Source organism: Camelus ferus, chromosome 27, assembly GCF_009834535.1.
Source record: "Camelus ferus isolate YT-003-E chromosome 27, BCGSAC_Cfer_1.0, whole genome shotgun sequence".
NCBI lineage: Eukaryota > Metazoa > Chordata > Mammalia > Artiodactyla > Camelidae > Camelus > Camelus ferus.
The window spans coordinates 3576318-3581672 of record NC_045722.1 but is presented as its reverse complement, the minus strand read 5'-3'; the positions used below and the strand labels follow the sequence as shown (position 1 = coordinate 3581672).

The 5355-nt window shown below is 53.7% G+C and overlaps 1 long non-coding RNA gene across 1 annotated transcript; it reads right to left on the bottom strand.

The window, feature by feature from the left end:
• Positions 1-1755: 1755 nt before the first annotated feature.
• On the bottom strand, positions 1756-4530 carry LOC116660214. The gene is made up of 3 exons (XR_004315619.1): positions 3820-4530; positions 3082-3136; positions 1756-2446 (listed from the first exon to the last, which is right to left on the bottom strand). It is a non-coding gene; the product is annotated as an uncharacterized LOC116660214 (long non-coding RNA).
• Positions 4531-5355: the final 825 nt, after the last annotated feature.

The following is a 5355-nucleotide window of genomic DNA, read 5'->3' as shown; positions in this document are numbered from 1 at the left end:
TTCCCGTCTGTGCAGAGGGGTGAGGGGAGCTTCTGTTCATTGAGTCCGCTCTGTGCCAAGCACTGGTTTAGACTTTACAACCATTAACGTTCTTCAGTTTTACAAAGACCAGGAAGGTGTAGTTACTTTGATTCTTCCCATTTCACAGATGAGGAAACCGAGTTTCGGTAACTTCCAGAATTGCACATCTGCACGTGGCAGAGCTGGGACTGATCTGAGAGTATAATCCATGCCTGCCTGAGGCCAAAGCTGATATCCCTTTCGTTAGAAAACTGTTGAGAGGGGCTGAGTTCAGCAGTCCCCACGCATGGTGCAGAGGGAAGAGACCAGATTTTGGAGGCAATCAGACCTGGGTTTGAATCCCAGACCTGCCACTTTGCTGTGTGACCTCGGGCAAAGTTAGCTTTCTGAGTCTGTTACCTCATTTGTAAAATGGGAGTCACTGTGGTCCCACTTCACAAGGACCTATGACGACCAGGTGAGAAAAGCAGCCCATGTGAAATGCCCAGCCCAGCGCCTGGCACATCCCATAGTAGGTGCTCAGCACATCATGTTTCTTCTGCCCCCTCCCCGTGTGCCCAGCGCTGCCCCAGGGAGCTGTGGTGAGAGCGCAGGGAGCTTTGGCTGCAGGCTCCAGGACTTCTGAGCTCAGGACACAGGAGGTGGCCGGACCTTTCTAAGGGCCTAAGGAAGGTGTGTGGCCAGTGGTGGGCTTGAGCCAGGCCTCCAGGTATGGGAAGAGTGGGAGGGAAGGAGGGAGGGAGGAAGGGAGGCAAGGAAGGAGGGAGCAAGGGATCAGATGGAGCGCACGGTGGGGACATGACTGAGGTGGGTGTGGAGGTGTGGAGGCAGGGTGGTCAGAGGGAATGCCTTAGATGACAGGCTAAGGGGAGTGGCAACTAGGAGCCAGAAGCGTCCAGCATGGGGGCCATTGTGAAAGCAGCTCAGATACCTGCCAGAGCCAAGGTCAGTGGTCTGCTCACTGCTTAAAGGGTGGGAGGAGTTTGGGCTGCCCAGACTTGAATAATGAAGAGGGCTGGAACAGCCTTGTCCATCCAGAACCCTCCTCCACACTCTAAGCCAGAATGTTGGCAAGGTCAGGTTTTGGCCTGGGATGTGGACAAAATTCCTCCACGGATGGGCCACAGGGGGTATGAGGCAATAATCCAGGGGAGAAGAGGGCAAAGGATCCTGGGAGCTTAGGGAGCGACTGGGAGCTACCCTGCTTTGGGCTCCACTGGGCAGGAGGAGCCCCCTTGGGTCCAGGGAGCTCTCAGAGCTGGAAGTAGCAATACCCTCAACTTGAGTTCTGCCCCCACCTCTGCCCCTCAAGGAAGGCAGCAGGACTTGATCCAAACTCAGTCTAGTCCTGGAGGTGGCAGGGGATGAGTGGGGTGGAGGGTGCAGGGCCATGAGCAGTGAGGACCCTCCCTTGCCATCAGGGCTTGTCCTCACCACCCTCTTTACACACACTCATTTTGTAAAAGCTCTGACTCAGCCCAGAGACCCCATGGAGACTGGGGAAACCAGGTCAGAGGGCCCTCCCATCCCCGATCCCCCACAAGCAATTTTCAAATCTTCCACTTTTAAAATGGAAAACGGTAAATGCGCCGTGTTGTATATTTTATTTAAATAAAAAAAATGCCAGCAGATGCTGCCTTCTTCTAGGGGCCGGAGATTGGGGTGGGGGGGTGGAGTGAAGGCAGTGGGGCATTCTGGAGGCTCCGGAGCCAGGCTGGGGGGGCAGTGGGACATGGTCTCGAGAGCCCATGGGCACTCGTGGGCACAAGCCTGTGCCCCCGGGAGCAGGGGGCCAGAGGTGTGCAGGGGTGCGCTGTCTGGCTAGGAGAAGCCTGTGCGCTGTTTATGGGCTGGTGAGAGTCACAGAGAAGGGTGAGAGCGCGTGTCCTGTGCCTGCTGGTGCGGGTGCGAGGCCCTGGCTCCACCCTTCCCACGCCAGCTGCGGGGCTGCAGAGTCCTGGGCCTCCTCGGTGCTCCGTGCAGGAGGAGGGTAGTCAGTGTGCACATGACCCCAGATGGATAGCGAAGAGGCAGATGCCATCTTAGCCTGATCAGATGGGCCCTCAGAAGCCGGAGGGTGGATGGGGGACAAAAGGTGACCAGGCTGGGGGGAGGGTGTCGTGGCCAGGACAGAAGGTTGCTTTTCAGAGCGGCCACGGAGGGAACACCGTCACTGGTCTCCTAAGGAGGCTGGGGAACCTGAGAAGCCCAGCAGGAGGTGTGGCAGCCACCCCCCATCTGGGGGGGTTGGGACAGCTGACCCCCAGACCCCCTGAAAAGCCCTCAGATGGCCCCCTGGCCGCAGAGGGCCCCTGCGGGCCCTGGGAGCTGGATCTCACTGTGTAGGCGAGAGGCAGTGATCCACTGCTGGAAGAGCGAAGTCCCCGGGGCTCCCAGCGCGGCGCGAGGAATGCCGTGTTGCCTGCTGGAGGAGGGGAGAGTCCTCAGAAAAGGCCAGGGAACCCGGTCCCCATCGCTGATAGCTGATTCAATGCTGTTTCCATGGTAACAGGCCTGGGAGTCCCGTTGCTAAGAAGGCAGCTTGGCAGGCCCTGCAGTCCCCATGACAACTGCCCCCTGCGGCCCAGGCGGCAGCGTGTCCTCGGGGACGTGGGCAGGGCAGGGCAGGATACAGGCCTGGCCTCTGGGCTTTGGGGAGGCCTCTGCAGACAGCAGATGTGGGGTGGGAGGGCTCAGCTTCGGGCCCAGGCGAACCACAAGGGGTAGATCTGGAGTGGATATGCGGGTACCCATAGCCCAGGGACACACACCCCCACCCACCCCACGCTGGGTCCACCTGCTGGGAGCTGGACAACACTAGTCACTATCTTCTCTGTCCCCTGACTTAGTAAGCACCTACTGTGTGCCAGGCACTCGGTGCTTTCCTGTTACTCCATTCTCACAGCAGCCCTAAGGGGGTAGGAATAAGCCTCAGTTACAGGGAGCCAAAGGGAACTGAGGGTCAGGGTGCCCAGACCCGGCAGCTAGACTGTGAAGGAGCCGGGCTGCACACCCGGGTCTGGAGACTCAAACCCTGTCCCTCCCACTGGTGGTATGTACCGGAGGCTGGGTGGCAGGAGCAGTCTGTCCATGCCGGCAGGAGAGGATGCACTGCCTGTAGAGAATTTAAAAACCAGTATAAAAGTGACTAAATGCAGTTTACTTTTTCCTATCTTTCACCATCACCAGTGATAAAGTTCTTACTCCTCCCCGCCGCGGCAGGCAGCCGCCCCCTTCATAGAAAAGCCACTGAACCCCCTGCTTTGGCTCTGGGGGACAGCTGCCAGCACCGGGGGGAGGCCGGAGGCCACCCCTCTGCCATTGTGGGGCTCAACCAGATTGAGATCTTTAAAAGAACATTTAAAAAGTGTAATAAAGCCTTCCCTTGACTCCCTGTCTCTTCCCAGCTGCTGCTCCTCATCTCAGCCAAACTTCTTGAGAGTTATCTGGACGCCCCGCCCTCATTCCCCTTCCTCTGAATCACATCTCCCCCCACGGCAATCTGGCTCCTGCTGCTTCTGCACCGAACGGCTCTAGACAAGGTCCTCCTCGCCTGGCTGTGACACCCAGGGCAGCGTCCCAGGCTGGGGCCGTTGCCCTCCGGCTCCCCCAGCTCGCAGGACCCGTGCTTCTCCAGCTGCTTCACCTTTCTGTTCAGCCTCAGCTTGAAGGGCCCCTCTTTCTCCCGGGGCTTCCAGGCTCCCCGCTTCCCACACCACACGTGCTTCCGGGAAACCTCACCCACACCCACAGCTTCCCCAGATCCCCCCCCCCCCCCCACAGGTCAGGCCCCAGCACCTCCTGAGCCACAGCCTGGGTGTCTGCTGCTGCCGCCCCCACGCGGTTCCTCATCCTTTCCGGGCTCGCTGTGGTCCTTTCTTCTTTCTTGAGTTTGCAGCTCCCAGTGCATGACAGAGCAAGTCCTCTCCAACCCTCCCCTCCCCTTGCTGACTTTGCATCTTCAGGTTTCTCTTGAGGGTGGAAAATTTCATACATACAGAAGATATAAATAAACATGATAAATACCTAAGATATTAAAAAATGCAATAAACAGCCATGCACCAATCACTCAGTATGAAAAAGAGAACATAAGGAATTTCTTCGAAGGCATCTGTGCTGGTCCCCAACCATATCCCTCTCTCGAGCTCCAAGATAAACCACTCAGCTGAACTTTAATTTTATCATCCCTTTACTTTTCATGATACTTTTTACTACAGAAATAAAACGTCTCTAAACCATGTGTTCCCTTGTGTACCTAGACAGAAGGGTAGGGATGGAAAGTCGTCGTCTTTGCAGGGTCAGGGGGAATTTGTCAACAACGCTGTTCAGAATCACTGATGCCCGCTTATGAGCAGCAGCAGATGGAGTTAGTCCATTTTATTATTGTTTTAAATTTCTTTACAAATAATGCACCTTTTCATTGCCTGCACCAGGGGTGGGCCATACCCCTTCCACTTTCATACACCACTGAACGTTTCTGTAAAATTTTGAACTTTACGTAAGTGGCAGCCTGTTGTATGTTCTTCAGTAACTTGCTTTTTTTTTCATACACTATTGTAATTTGGAGACCCTGTTGATGCATGGAGCCTGGTTACCTCTCCTTCACTTCTGTGTAGCAGTCTGGTAGCTGGGTACGCCACCACTGGCATACGAGTTCCTCCGGAGACAGCTATTTCAGTCATTTCCATTTCTCACTGCTACACACGCTATTGCTACAAATGTCCTTGTTTGTGGCTCCTGGTAAAGATGTGTCACACAGCATCTCTAGGCTCTGTATCTCGGAGTGGAGTAACTGAGTCATAGGGTGAGTTAATCTTCACTTTACAAAATAGTGCCAAGCTGTTTTAACCAGTTCGAACAACTTACACTCCCACCCGTAGGGTATGAGAGTTACTCTCACTCCACCTTCTTGCCAATGATTACGATCATCAGACTTTTTCATTTTTCCCACTCTAGTGATATCTAATTGTGTTTTAATGTGCAAATCCATAATTACTAGTAAGGTTGACTTTTTTGTATATTCATTTGCCATTTGTGTTTCCTCTTCCGAGCAATATTTTTTCATGTATTCTGCCCAATTTCCTATTTTTGTTGATTCATACACATCTGTTTGGAAAATGAATCCTTTGTTCATTATGTGTTGTAAATATCTTCTCCCAGTCCATGGCTTATATTTTCTTTTCTTCCTTCCTTCCTTCCCTTTCTCTCTTTTTTGGTGTTCTTTGATGAGCAGAAGTTTTACATTTTAATGAGATCAAGATTAGCAATATATTTTTTTAAAGTCTAGTACTTCCTTAGTGCCTTTTTTGCTGGTTTAAGAAGCATCTTACTCTG